At 48.3% G+C, this 15,366-nt stretch overlaps 1 protein-coding gene across 7 annotated transcripts in view; it reads left to right on the top strand.

Moving 5' to 3' along the window:
- Positions 1-15,366, top strand: part of EPB41L1 (erythrocyte membrane protein band 4.1 like 1) — a 123,428-nt gene that overhangs the window by 3,411 nt on the left and 104,651 nt on the right. For all 7 annotated transcript variants that reach the window (XM_049779117.1, XM_049779119.1, XM_049779120.1 and 4 more), the window contains exon 2: positions 14,343-14,390. The gene's annotated coding sequence lies outside the window, so the exon portion shown is untranslated. The remainder of the gene's footprint in view (positions 1-14,342; positions 14,391-15,366) is intronic.

Below are 15,366 nucleotides of genomic sequence, written 5' to 3'. Positions count from 1 at the left end.
TTTAAGGATGCTATTCTGCTTGGGCCCTGCAGTGCTAGGAATGCTGGGGCTATCCCTGGTACAGGGAATTGAACCTAGATTGGGTACATGCTAGGCATGTGCCTAATTGCTGTACTAACTCCTGACCCCTTTGTTTTTCTTTTTATTCTTTTTTGACCTACTGTATAGCATTATAGGCACTTAGTTATACTTAACCACAAACTTGTTGTTTGTCTGTTACCCCTGATTGAACTCGAATTTGCTTATTAGTCTTCTCAGCGACCCTTCTCTCACACACTTGACTTATGATTGGAGTTTAATAAATCTGTTGAATAGATGACTTCAGGGGTGATGACCTTATATGATTCCCAAGTTATTTTTTTCTCAAACTCTAACACTAAGAGCTAAGTAGGCCTAGAGATTTCACACATGCCTGCCTATGGTCTTTTATTAGGGATTGCTCACAGATTGCAAAACTCACACACTTGGCTGCAGGGTTCAGTGAAGTTGACACTCTTCACTGCTTGCATGTATGTTTACTACAGCTTCCCCAGTTTTCAAACTACTACTAGCTGCCCTCACTAGTTCCTAGTGAGCTCTTACTGTGCCTGGACCCACCCTCACTCAGTCTGCTCTAGGGAGTTAGGAGAAAGCCCTTCAGGATACAGAGCCAGGTTTGTTTCTTGGGATCCTTTGCAGAAACAAAATGTGGAAGAGCATGGGACAAGGAATCTATAAAGATCTGGGGCCAGGGCCATAGTATAGTAGGCAGGACCTGTGGCCAACACCACTTTAATCCTCAGCACCTCAGATGGTACCCTGGGCTCTGCCCAGGAGTGATTCCTGAGCACAGAGCCAGCAGTTTTCCCAGAGAATCACTTTGGATGACTCAAAAACCAACATTAAATCTAGGGATCATCATATTTTGTGTCCAACTGTGTGGATAAGTCACTTTCCCTCTCTTGCTTGCTTCTTTCTCTGCATTGGGAGGTACCGGGATTGATGATGTGCCCAATGCAGTTGTTGGCAATGGCTCTGGGGAGCTTGGCTAGGTGGCCTCACCTCCTCACTTGTTCACCTGTAAATAGGACCGGACTAGTATTTGGTGTTTAACCCGCATTGAATAGTTCGCACAGTGCTTGGCACATAGTGGACATTTGGTAAATGTTAGCATTTATTGCTATTTTGACAACTCCATGATTTAATACAATATACTTCTTTTATGTGGTGCCTGGAGTGGAACCTAGGGTCTCTCACACATGTGAGGTATGTACACCACCTCAGAGCCACATCCCCAGCCCTGATTCAACATTCCTAAATGCCTCTGTGCTAGGTCATAGACTGGCAAAAACAGAAATGAATACAACAGTGTTCATAGACTGGGTGTGGGATAGATAGGTAAAGAGCTACAGTGTCTAAGACATGAGGTGTGGCTCTTGAAGGAGAAGGCTTCATGGAGGTCAGAGACTGTGAATCAGAAAGCTCCTAACTTCAAGGTGGTGTAGCAGCATGTGCAAAAGCCCATGTGCAAAAGATTGTTCCATTGGTTTCCATCTCAAGAAAGAAAAGCTCCTTGAGGTGAGAGTGGCGATTTGGGGATAGAGTCAGGGGTGGTTCATAGCTGAAATAAGGCCTGAGAAGTCTGAGTCAGATCTGTGGCGGGGGTGGTGGGGGTGGTGGTGGGGGTGGGTGAGGGGGGTCACACCTGGCAGCACTCAGGAGTTACTCTTGGCTCTACGCTCAGAAATCACTCCTGGCAGGTTCAGGGGACCATATGGGATGCTGGGATTTGAACCACCATCCTTCTGCATGCCAGGCAAACGCCCTGCCTCCATGCTATCTCTCAGGCCCCTGCTGAAGAGCTTAAATGAGTCCTTTGGTGTTAGAGAGCTAGGGAAGAGGATTAAGTTAGAGGAGGGTTAGTTTTGCATTTCAAAACCAGCTCTCCTGTGGTGCTAGCTCATGGCCAGGTGGAAGGGGGCATGTTGTCTTAGAGATTGGTCCTTTGCATGATACCAGGGCCTGTGTGGTGGACAGAGACCTCTTAGCACCATAGAAAGTTTTAGGTGAACTCAGGATCAGGAGATGAAGGGGAGAATAGAATGACTGGCCCTAGACTCCTTCCTCCCTCCCTCCCTCCCTCCCTACCTCCCTTCCCTTCCCTCATTCCTCCCTCCCTTCCCTCCCCTCCTTCCTTCCTCTCTCCCTTCTTTCCCTCCTCCCTCCCTCCTTCCTTCCTCCCTCCCTCTCTTCCCTCCACCCTCCCTCTCTTCCCTCCACCCTCCCTCTCTTCCCTCCACCCTCCCTTCCTTCCTTCCTTCCTTCCTTCCTTCCTTCCTTCCTTCCTTCCTTCCTTCCTTCCTTCCTTCCTTCCTTCCTTCCTTCCTTCCTCCCTCCCTCCCTCCCTCCCTCCCTTCGTTCCTCCCTCCCTCCCTCCCTCCGTTCCTCCCTCCCTCCCTCCCTCCCTTCCTTCCTCTTTCTTTTGGTTTTGAAGCTATACCCAAAGGTACTTAGATCTTACTTATGGCTCTGCACTCAGGAATCACTTCTTGCAGGGCTCTGGGAATCATATGGATTGCTGAGAATTGAACCTGAGTTGGCCATGTACAAGGTAAAAACCCTGTATTATTGTTCTGCTCAAACCACACAGACTCCTCCCCCCCCCCCAAAGTCTTTCTCATGAGTGGGAATCTGAAAATGGGAATTTCATGGGGACTGGAGAGATAGCATAGCGGTAGGGCATTTGCCTTGCACACGGCCGACCCCAGACAGACTCTGGTTCAATTCCCAGCCTCCCATATGGTCCCCCAAGGTTGCGAGGGGTGATTTCTGAGCGCATAGGCAGCAGTAACCCCTGAGCGCTGCTAGGTGTGGCCCAAAAACCAAAAAAAGAAGGAAGGAAGGAAGGGAGGGAGGGAGGGAAGGAGGAAGGAAGGAAGGAAGGAAGGAAGGAAGGAAGGAAGGAAGGAAGGAAGGAAGAAGAAAAGAAAAGAAAGTGGGGATTTCATAGTCCAGGCCCACTCCTCATCTGATATCATGTATTAATTTCCTAGGACTATATAACAAAGTACCACAATCTGGGTGATTTAACAAAGCAGAAATTATTCTCTCACATTTCTGGAGCTGGAAATCAGAAATGAAGGAATTGGCAAGGCCGGTCCTTGCTTGAAGGTTCTGAGAGGGAATCTGTTCTGTGCATTGGAGCTCGGCTGGTGGCCAGCAAGCCTTGGCTTGCAGCCGCATCAGCCTCTGTCAGCCATCACATGATTTTCATCTCTTCCTTCCGATGTATCTCTATGTCTCTTCTTAGAAGGACACCATCATATTGGACTTGGGATCCAGCCCAGTCCGTTTTGGCCTCACTTAATTCTCACTCATTCACTCATTCACAATGACTCCAAATAAGGAGCCATTCTGAGTTTCTAAGTAGAAATGAACTGCTGGGGAGGTTGTGAGGAGATAGAAAAGAGTATAGGGAAAAAAAAAAAAAAAGAACAGAGTATAGGGGTTTCACAGACCGTGTTCAGATCCAGGCTTGCCAGCCAAGTAGATCAGTGAACTTTTTCTCAGATTCAGGGTTTGCGTGTGACATGGGGGTGCACAGAACGGTGTTATGGAGGTAAACCTGGTAGTGGCAGCTCCTGGCAGGTAACCTATTATCATCTCTTCCTCTTGGGCTCCCTCCTCTCTGCCCTTCACAGCAGGGACAAATTGTTTCATCTGGCTTCATGCTCTTTATTTGCCCAATGTGTTAAGTCAACCCTACTTTTCTCCCCAGATTATAAATTCTGGCGACAGTGAAAAAGTTCTTTGCACAAAGTTTTAAGAGTTTGTTGCTAAAAATTTTAATTATACTCGTCATCATCATCATAATTGTCTTTGGCCCTAGCTACCCCTTCTCCTTATGCCCCCTTCCAAGCACAGCCCAGCCCAGTCACCATCCCTTTCTTTTCTCGGGCAAGTCCTTTTTGCTTCTTTGTGAATGGCAGACGCCTACTGAGTTTTGGTGATGTCCAGGATCCTTGCCCTTCAAGGCCCTCATTAACAGGGCCTTGAAGGTCTCATTAACTGGATAATCTGTGGGCAGTGACATCCTAAAGGTCATATGGCCAGGGAGTGGCAGTTGGAACTCCTCCTTCATGACTTCTGTTTTCTCAACGAGCCATGTTCTTTCCCTGGCTGTATCTTTTGCCCTGGAAGTTAGAGTGGGGGTCCAGTGGAGTCAGGCTAGGGCTTTGCACAGGCCCAGTGGTGGGGACATAGTGGAGAAAGGGTCCAGTACAGGCAGGTCAGGATCCCGGGAGGGGGGTGGCGCTGGTGCCTTGGTAGGCTGAATGAGCAGCTTGTTTTGTTCTTAGCTGGCCGTGGCCACCTCTGCCTGCTCCAGCAGGAGGCCACCCTGGGCGGTGGCTGCAGCCTGGGGAGCCAGGGCCCCAAGGTAACCCAAAGCTTCAATGTCCCCATTGACAGCAGGCGGCTGTCCTCCGAGTCTGGCCTTGGCAGATCTGAGGAAAGCTCTGGAAAGAAGAGAAGCTTAGTCGAACCTGACAGCTTCCCTGAGTCATCTTCCTTTCTCCCACAAACTGGGGGAGCCCTCATCCCCCGTGATTCCCTATGTCCTCTTCCCTCTGTTTTCTTTCCTTGCCCTGCCCCACTGCTTTCTTCTGACTCTCCCACTCTTCCCTGCAGATTAAAGTTCTAGAAATGATAAAGCCTCCAGAATTCCCCCACCCGCTTCCAGGTGGGTGGTTTGAGGGTGGCTTGGGGCCACCTAAGCACTAGAAAGGCTAGTCGTCCTGGCAGAGGCTCGGGCTGGTGACTGATAACCAAACACTTCCGCTCAGGGGCCTCCTCTGTGCCAACCGGACGCTAAGCGCTTTACATGCCTGATGTCTCTTAATCCTCGAAGCTCCCCAGCAAGGCTGAGGCTGACACCCTTGTTTATTAAAGGAGACTAAACAGTGCCCACAGCCTTACCCAGCTAGCCTGGAGGTACAGGTGGGAAAATAAAATTATATTTTTCCAAAACTTGAAGGGACTTGAGGTTTTCATACAGGTCAAACAGGGCCTTGCAGGAACTTGTGGGGTTCACATAGTGATGCTCAAAGTCAGAAGACAAATTCTTTCTTGGCTAAGAGAGCAGGGTCTCTGCCCAGATGTCCTGCTCCCAGGCTGGTGCCATCACTCTTGCAGGGATTGAATCTCCCTCCCACTCCTCACCTGCCTCTGGGCCACTGCTCAGTTAGGGGAGAGACCAGACTCAGGGATAGGGCCCATATATGAATACCCTCCCCTGGGTATTGTTCCTTCTCTCTCTCTCTCTCTCTCTCTCTCTCTCTCTCTCTCTCTCTCTCTCTCTCTCTCTCTCTGTATTTAGGGGTCAACCAAGGGCTTTACATATTTACAGATGCAAGACATTTGCTTTGTCGATAAGCCACATTCCTGGACCCCTTGGAATCATTTTGTCACTGCCACTTTTTCTTTTCTTTTCTTTTCTTTTCTTTTCTTTTCTTTTCTTTTCTTTTCTTTTCTTTTCTTTTCTTTTTTCATTTCTTTTCTTTTCTTTTCCTTTCTTTTTCTTTCTCTTCTTTTCTTTTCTTCTTTCTTTTTTGCCATACCTAGCAGTACTCGGGGGTTACTCTTGTCTCTCTGTTCAGGAATCACTGACAGGCTGAGGGAACCATATGGGAGACTGCGGATCAACGTAGGTCTGAGCATGCAAGGCAGGTGCCCTACCCCCTGTACTGTTGCTGTATCCTGACACTGCACCTTAGTTTTTCTGGAGATTATCTTGAGTTTCCCACTTAAATAAGCTTATCATCTTTTGAGGAAGAGTGACACTTTTATCTCTTCAAAAGGGCACATGGGGCTTGGGGGTTCAGAGGAGAGGGGTGGCAGCAGCATGTTTGTGTTCAAAAGGAAGTTTTGAGGCCAAAGAGATTCTTACAAAGCTGTTTCACATGTTGCATGTAGGAGACCAGAGTTCAATCCCAGAGACTGAATAATCCTCCATGCAGTAAGTCAAGAGTAGCCTATGAGCACAGTTAGGTGTGACTCAAAAATAAAAACCAAACAAACAAAACCAGGAGAGGTCAGTGCCAAGCTGTTGGGAGGGGAGAGAGTAGCCTTAGGACGGGTTGCTAGGAAACCACTGGGGGCCAGTCTCTGTGAGGCTGCTGCTCCTGCTGAAGCAGGGGACTCTCGGACACTAGTGGGAAGGACTGTACCAAGGAGACAGTGACTATGAGCTTCAGTGTCTCTTCATAGACATGGAAGCCAAGTTCACTCTTCAATAGCCCAGAACTGAGCAGCTCAGCACCCCTATACTAGAGATACCTCAGGCAGGGCTTCTCAAACTTTGCTTTCCATGAGATCAGCTTGCTCACTAATACTCTCTTCCAGTGTGTTACCCCCAAGATTCAAGTCAGTGATACTGTAGTGGGGAAGGGGGATCGGGTGGGGAGACCATGGAGTCCATTTGGTTTTTGTTTTGTTTTGGTTCTAGATTTTGGGCCATACACAACAGTTCTCAAGGGCCACTCCTGGCTCTGCACTCAGGAATTACTCCTGGTAGTGCTCAGGGGACCATATGGAATGCCGGGGATTGAACCTGGGTTGGCTGCATCAGGGCAAACACCTACCCACTCTACTATTGCTCCTGTCCCTGTTTTGTTTTAATTTATTTCTAATAGGAACCACACCCCACATAACTGTCTTCAGAGGCCACCAGGCCTTAGGGACCATGCAGTGCCAGGGATGAGTACCAGTACCTGAAAAGCATGTGCTCTGAAACCCTAGTGATCTCCCTGGCTACATGTCAACCTGCTTTTACTCATTACCTGTTACATTGTGACTGGGGTGTACAGGGTTTAGGTTGATTCAGAAAGTGCTGCCCCTCATGGCTTTAATCTGTGATTTCTGGGAACCAGTTCATGCTCTTTGTCCTTTCCCTTGCTGCCTCACCAAATCTCATGCACGTCTGCTGGGATCTACCCCTCCCTTTAGCATCGCCTGTGGTCAGGGGTTTGTGGCAGAGTCTGGATGCTAGTCCCTCCTGTCATCTCCCTACCCAGGCCTTTTTCTCCCTTTCAGCACCCTTGAGAATAAACAACCTATGTGCCCATGGGTCTGGGAAAGCTCTCTAGGTGGCCTTTCTCCTGGGCTGGACACCTGGGGCTGGTGCTGATGCTGATGGAAGAGTTAGCAAATGTGCTTCCTAAAGCTAGTGGGCATGCTTCTTGCTAACCTGTGCTTCTTCCCAGATGCCTTGCAGGACTCCTTCCTGCTCTCTGCATGGAAGGCCATTATCTCCCCACCCCAAGTCGCCCCTTGACTCCTGCCTGCCTTTTCAAGCTCAGCTTGGTGCCAGCCTCTGTCCTATAGGACTGGGGACCCTTCTAGAACACAGTAGGGATATATCTCCCTTCCTCAAACTCTTTTCTCTGAGGACAAGCTCTGTTCAGTCCTGGTTATCCTAGGTCTTGGCTCTCTCTAGCTTGATTGTGAGTACTGGGATGTCTTGCTCATATATTTTTTTTCCTCACCAATAACCCAGGGCTTTTCACAGAGCATGTGCTTGTTTTTGTTTTTGTGGGTTTTTTTTTTTTTTTTTGGCTTGGTTTTCTTTGGGGCTGAGAATCAAATGCAGGGCTTGCAAAGCATGTACTTTCCCCCAAGCCACCTCCCTAGCTGCAAAGGAAGGCTCAGATTCATTTTCAAAATCTGACCTTGGTCATCCTGGAGCCCCTGTGTCTCATCACTGTCAGGCCACAACTTGTCATATCATACACCTCCCCATGACCTTTATTTGTGGATTGGAAGAAGGCCAAGCAGACAGTAGGTAAGAACTTACAATTCTAGTCTTGACTGTGCAGTTTTCTGGCTGTTTCTTGGCTTGAGCAGGCCCCTTCATCTTTCTAAACCTCAGTTTCCTTAGCTGACAACAAGGGTAGGAGTGACAAGCCTGCAGGGCTAGTGGAAGGAGTAAGAAATGAATAGCGATAGATGCAGAGATCTGTGCTTTGTGAAGAAGAGCGGACACTATGTGATTAGAATTCATTGTTGTTCAGTTAATGGTTGTCAGAGTTTACTCAGCAACATCTATCTGCTGTGTTCTGAGCTTGTGCTGGGGGTAGGGGACACAGCTGTTTCAGGGCAGGGGACACAGCTGTTGCAGGAGTTCCTGGGTCTGTGGGGCCTTGAGGGTCTACCACAAACAGGGAGCCAGGGAAAGCTCAAAGTGCTGAGCACATGCTTCACTAGTAGGAAGTCTGGGTTTGATCTCTGGTCCTGCACAGTCCTCCCACCCCCATCTCACCCAACTACCAGTGCGAGTGACCCTGGAGCGCTACCAGGTATGACCCCAAAATAAAAAAAATTTTGTTTTGTTTTGTTTTTTTTATTTTTTTGATCCACACCCAGTGACACTCATAGGTTACTCCTGGCTATGCGCTCAGAAGTCGCTCCTGGCTTGGGGGACCACATGTGGTCCATCCTGGTTCAGTGAGTGGAAGGCAAACACCCTACCACTTGCTCATCACTCCAGACCCCAAAATCAAAAATTTTAAAGGATGTCATGATCCCCATAGTACAACAGGCAGGACACTTGCCTTGTACACATTGACCTGAGTTCAATCCCTGGCACCACATATAGTCCCCCTGAGTGCAGAGCCAGGAGTAAATGAGCATCACTATGTGTGACTGCCCATCCATCCTCAAAAAGAAGAAGAAGAAGAAGAAGAAGAAGAAGAAGAAGAAGAAGAAGAAGAAGAAGAAGGAGGAGGAGGAGGAGGAGGAGGAGGAGGAGGAAGAGGAGGAGGAGGAAGAGGAGGAGAAGGAGAAGGAGAAGAAGGAGAAGGAGAAGGAGAAGAAGGAAGAGGAGGAGGAGGAGAAGGAGGTGGAGGAAGAGGAAGAGGAGAAGGAGGAGGAGGAAGAAGGAAGAAGAAGAAGGAGGAGGAGGAAGAAGGAAGAAGAAGAAAGAAAGAAAAAAGAAAGAGAAAGAAAGAAAAAAGAAAAAGAAGAAAGAAAGGAAGAAAGAAAGAAGAAAGAAAAAGAAGAAAGAAAGAAAGGAAGAAAGAAAGAAGAAAGAAAGAAAGAAAGAAAGGAAAGAAAGACAGACAGACAGAAAGAAAGAAAGAAGAAAGAAAGAAAGAAAGAAAGAAAGAAAAGAAAAGAAAGAAAGAAAGAAAGAAAGAAAGAAAGAAAGAAAGAAAGAAAGACAGACATCTTGAGGGAGTGAGGATTTAGCCTTCCACATAGACTCATGTGATATGGACAGACCCACAGGCAAGCATAAGGGGTAGTGGGAGAATTGAGGAAGTCAAGAAGGAATAGCTATGTGGGGTACAGATGGGGAGAGTGCAGTATGGAAGAAGAGGTAGCTCTCAGGTCTGCATTAGAAGCCTTAGAAACCATACTTTAGGGTAGGAAGAATATGAAGTCTGCTTAGGGGTACCACAAGAGGTCAGTACTGCAGTAAGAGGAGACTAGGGGCAGGCAGGGGTTGGGGGTTTTCTGGCAGGGAGCAGGGATATGGATGCAGAGGTCTTTGTCCCTCTGGGCAGGTTGGAGTTAAGAATGTCACAGTAAGCTCCAGTCTCAGTCTTCAGGGTCTATCCCTTAACAGACTGCTTGTTTATCTGACCCAGGCTGAGATCTGAACTATGGGTCTGTCTAACATTAAAGTGTAAAATGAGGCCAGAAATGTCAGAATTGGTAAATATCAGCCAGCTGGCAGGAGAAGTCATCTCTTGATTCATGCCCTGACTTTGTACAGGAAGTAGTTGAGGCCCAGTATAGGAAATCTAGTGCCAGCTGGGACAGGGCTATGGACCTATACAGCTCTATTGGGGCTGGGAAACAGGGGCTCTAAAAAGGGCATGAATAACATGCAAAGGTCAGGTGGGCTCCGTGGATATAGGTGTGTGGTCCCAGGTGCATGGGAGGTGAATGCCTCTCACCACTCCCCACCCACCCCCATCACACACACACACACACACACACACACACACACACACACACACACACACACACACACACACACACACTCACTCACACTCACACTCACATCCCCTGAATCACTCAGGGATTTCCCTCCTGAAAGGAAAGGAAAAGAGCCATGTAGGTGGGCACCTAGTTGTGGGGATTTGTGGGGAGGTTATTGAGAAGAGGAGGCTTTTGCCACACCACAAGAGACATGACTGGATTTCAGCAGCATAGAACTGGTAGCTGGGGTAGCTACAGTATCCACTACCACCCCTGTTCTCTGAGGGAAGAAATGAGGGCTCTCGAGGTTACAACCAGGAAAAAAGCCCAGAAAAGCAGCCAGGGCTGAGGGATTTTAAAGCCACATTCTTGGGGCCGGAAAGATATCATGGAGGTAATGCATTTGCCTTGCATGCAGAAAGTTGGTGGTTCAAATCCCGGCATCCCATATGGTCCCCTGAGCCTGCCAGGAGTAACTCCTGAGCGCTGTTGGGTGTGACCCCCCTTCCCCCCCCAAAAAAAGCCACATTCTTGGCATGTCCTGGTCATCAGACCGGCTCCATATCCAGTCTCTGTGAATACCTGAGGTACAACGGGTCCAGGAATCAACCTCACCTGGGACCAGCCTTTTCTTTTCTTTGCCTTTTCTTCTGCATCAGGCTGCAGTCTTGGTTTTCTGTTTAATCATCGTTTGGAAATATTTATCGAGCACTCGCTATGTACCAGGCCCTGCCCTGATTTATGGGACTTTGCCATCAGTTTGCAAAGACTGGGTGATACTGGTAGGGAGGGAGGTTTCCAGGGTCCCCAGCCACTCCTTTCTCCTTCCACACAGCCCCCTTCCCATCCCATAATTCTTTTTTTTTTTTTTTTTTTTTTTTTTTTTTTGCTGGAACTGCCTCCTGCTGAAAGGGAAACCAATCACAGTTAATTGTTAAACCTGAGTTTCACCCTGCTGGGCAGAGCCGGACCTGTACTGCCCAGGGGAGGGGAGGAGCACTGGGTGGTTCTGACCTTACCAGCCCCCCACTTCCCCTGGAATTCGCCTCCAGGGCTGGTCCTTTTCTCCCTAGGGACAGACTGCATCTGGACTCTTCCTGCCTACAACAAAGGTGACCCAGAGAGGTGAGTAAGGGCTCTGGCCCTAGGCCACCAAGGACACCCAGCCTCAGGCACCTATGCTGAGAGCAGGCTGTGGCAGACATTGCTGGCTTGACCATCTGCTGGAGAAAGAAGGGCTTAAGGATTGATGTCATGATTAATTTTAATATTTTTTTAATTTGGCAGACTTCTCAGCAGTGTGCGTGAGATGGCCATGTTTGAGGCCCACTGGTGCTGGTGTGTGTGTGTGGGTTATGGAACTTCAGACCTTGTGGATGCCATGTGGACATTGCAGTCCTTTGAGTCTTTTTCCTGATCTTTCTTAGCCTCTTAGTCTGGGTCCTTCTCTATTGCTAGACTCCCTGGGGCCAGTGGAAAAGGCTTAGTGGTTCTTTCATACCAAGTACACATCTTAGAGTTTCCAGTTAACATAGACCTGGACCTAAGATGGGGTGACCTGGGGCAGGGACCTCATCTCTGAGCAGTGGGCTCAAACCCCTTCGTCATTCTCTTTGAAGAATCGACACCAGAGGTAGGCTTAAGGGGGACTACTAAATGAACAGACACCTTGGATTCAGCTTCAACATACGTTGGAACCTCACTCCAATTTAGGGCTAGAAATGTAGCTTGTGCATCTGAGGTGCCGGATTCCTTGTTTGATTTTATTTAAATTAACTTATAATGTGGAAAGAAGTTCTCTTTAGTTATAGATGAACTATGAATGTCTGAGAACTTTGGTTTGTAAACCTATGTTTCCATTTGAGAAGGCAGAGAATCAGAATTGAGAAGTGCCTCAGGTATGATATACAATGAATTTTTTTTTTGAGGGGGTCACAACTGGCAGCACTCAGGGGTTACTCCTGGCTCTACACTTAGAAATCACTCCTGGCAGGTTCAGGGGACCATATGGGACACCAGGATTCGAACCACTGTCCTTTTGCATGCAAGGCAAACACCCTGTCTTCATGCTATCTATCATGATTACATGTTGAAAAGGGTTTATGAAGCTAAATAAGTATATTATTGGGGCTGGAGTGATAGTTAAGCGAGTAGCATGCTGATCTTGCATGCAGGCAACCTGGGTTTGATCCCTGGCATCTCATATGCTTCCCTGAGCCCACCAGGAGTAATTCCTGAGTGCATAACCAGGAATGACACCCGAGCATTACCAGTTGTGACACTCTAAAAATACATATATTATTAAAATTAAGTTTACTATTCCTTGTACTTTCTAAGCTACATCTACCAAAAAATCTTAAACAGTATGTGTGATGTGCATTATATTTCTGTTAAACAGCCTCATTTGACACATTTGAATCAAAATACAAATCTGGAACAAGGAAATAGCTCACAGGAATAGATAGACATGCTTTGCATTCAGGAGGCCTGTGTTTGATCCCCAGCACCACGTAGTCCCCCAAACGTCACTAGGAAAAATTTCCCAAGCATAAAACCAAGACTAGCTCCTTAGCACTGCCAGATGTGGCCCCAAAACAATTATAAAAACAAAGGCGTATGAGACTATTTATTTGAGGAGGCTTGGAGCAGGTGAAGGCCATAGATTCCCCACCTGTCACCTCCAGATCTAGACCATACCCTATGATGGAATGCTGCTCAGCTAACTCCAAGGTTTTTTTTTTTTTTGGTGGGGGAGCACATCCAGAGGCACTCAGGGGTTACTATTGGTTCTGTGTTCAGAAATCGCTCCTGGCAGGCTCAGGGGACCATATAGGATGTCAGAGATTCAACCCGGGTTCGTCCCAGGTCGGCAGCATGCAAGGCTAAGAATGCTCTACCTCTGTGCTAAACTACCACTCCGGCCATAACTCCAAGGTCTTAAGGAGACTGAAGGAAAAATATGCATTTGGACAGCCAGGCCCTTTCTGTCCTGCTTGTGACTTTGGCCTGTCACTTCACCTTGACCTTTTTGTCTATCATTGATTAATTGGAATGGTGGGATTCCATGGTGACTTAGGGTCTCCTGATATTGAACTTCGATGGAGCTCTTGACTCCATGCTGGGCACATAAGAGCAATCAGGTGTTAGCCACAGTAGTGGGTTCTGTGACTATGAACTGTGGGGCATTGTTAGTGAGGATCCCGTACTGTGCTCCGGGAAAGAGGAGACATGCAAAGAGCTTGAGGCTGAGATTTGGAAGGAGAACTCAGGGAGGCTTTGCTCAATACCTCAGGAACTGCTTACCATTTGGGGTGCTTCTTAGTGCTTCCTATTCTGTAGGTGAGACAGAGACCTCTTGAGGGCAAGTGACCTGACTGCTGAACCAGAGTTCTCAGGCAGGAGTCACTCCTTCTCTTCTTTGTGGAGTGATGGAGCCTGCAGCCTCCTTTCGTGAGTCTCCAACCTGATGGGCATGCAGGGCTCCCAGGGAATTGCTATCCCCTAGAGCCTGAAAGGGAGGTCTTGGGACACAGTCCAGTCCAGCCATCTCTTTCTTGAGTTGAAACTGGTGGAGGAAAGAGAACATATGTGTGCGTGTGTGCATATCTGTGTCCATGGTCAAGCTGGGCCTGTTTCTGTTTGTTTAGCTCCAGCTCTGATCCAGGTCCTGGCAGGATGGATGGGCCCCATTGGACAGTCCCCTCCTCTCCTACCCAGTCTTCAGAGCAGGCTCTTGAGAAAGAGGCTTTTGTTTCTCCCGTTCCTTCTGGGTTCCTCTCCAGGTAACCTTGCTGTCCTCCCTGTCACCTCGCTTCTACTCCAGAGTTGCATTTGTCCCCATTTCAGGTTTCCCTGGGACCGAAATCTGAAGCTTGTCCATGATCTACTCTTGATCTTCCTGGGGTGAGGAGGGACCAAGGCCCTTTTCACCTGGGAACTTGGGCTCCACTCCCACTGCCTCACAAGCATTCTCTCTGTGGCACCTACTCAAGTCATTTGGAAAGTTCTAGTCTCAACATCCTCATCCAAATGGGGAACCCAAAATGTGTGTGGATCCTGGGCAGGGGGTCTCGGCCCACACGAGGGAGGCTTCATGCTGCTTGGTCCCTTTCCAGTTCAATCTCTGCCTATGATTCCCCTTCACTCCTTTCCAGGCTGCCAAGGCCTTTCCCTGAAGGGCCTCCCTTCCCTCTAAGATTCCTTACTTTCTCCTCTGCCTCAGGTCACAGGGCATTTCTGTTCAACAGGTTCAGCAACTTCCTTAAGGTTCCTGGGAGAGTCAAATTGCCAGGCTCTGCTCCCAGTACCCAGCTTTGCTGGGCCTGTGAGCTGCCCAATCCCAAGGGCAGCTCCACAAGTTCTCTGTTTCCTCCTTCTAGGTGTCTGACTGACGTCCTACCCCAGGGAGCCAGTGTGGCCAGAGCAGGGTGAGTATTTTGAGGCCTAGACTCCTTTTCCTACTCAGGGGCCACAAATGGGGCACTCAGTTTTGATATATTATATAGCTAGGGTTTGTTTTGGTCCCAGAATTCTGGTGGGTTTGAGGAAGCAGGGCAGAGCCAAGGGGCATCTCTGGTTTGGGCTGATTTTGAAGTGGGGATTGGTCTGCCTGTTCTTCAGGTACCTCTGTGCTGGGTGTTAATACTTTGGCTACATTGCTTATCTAGATGACCTTGACTAGTGATGAGTGGCCACAGAAGCAGGCCTCATTGACCCCCAAGCCCTTATTTCTGTGGCTTCACCTCTTCTGGGTTGCAGCTGGGATTCTGGTGAGGACTCTGATTACTGCTACCTTGGGTTCTGGTCTTTCTGTTGGCCTCTGGGTTTTATGAACATTGTCAGAACAAGGGGTGGGTCAAGATGGCCAGAACCAATGGATCATTTTCGAACACCCCAGCCAGGAAAGCTATTTCCAGTGGGCCCTTAAGGAATGCCAGTGTGCAAAACTGCTAAAAGGGATGGCATCTTTTATCTGTTTGAAGTTGGAATGGGCCTATCAGACTCCCAATAAGATAATGCTCCAGCTCCCAGACAATGTCCCAAACCTGTCTTTAACTTGGCTCTGTGCAAGCCGGTTTGTGGACCACTGGTCCAGTGCACATTGAAGCTCTTTCCAACATGGGGTTCTGTGACTATGGCAGGATGAAAACACTGAACAGGAACCCAGCCAGCTGGGGGACAGCAAAAAAATATGCAAGCATCCTCGTAGGGTTATAAGTAAGACATAGCTGCCAAAGCTGTGCTAGAGTCATTCTAGAATTCTCTCCTGTTGGTGTTATTTGAGGTTTGTTGAGGATCCTCTTTCCTTAGGGCCACTGGAGTGTTCACTCTCTCCTCATTCGTGTGTGTGTGTGTGTGTGTGTGTGTGTGTGTGTGTGTGTGTGTGTGTGTGTGTGAAGGGAC

This window comes from Suncus etruscus, chromosome 9, assembly GCF_024139225.1.
Source record: "Suncus etruscus isolate mSunEtr1 chromosome 9, mSunEtr1.pri.cur, whole genome shotgun sequence".
Taxonomy (NCBI): Eukaryota; Metazoa; Chordata; class Mammalia; order Eulipotyphla; family Soricidae; genus Suncus; species Suncus etruscus.
This window is presented reverse-complemented; position numbering and strand designations above follow the sequence as displayed.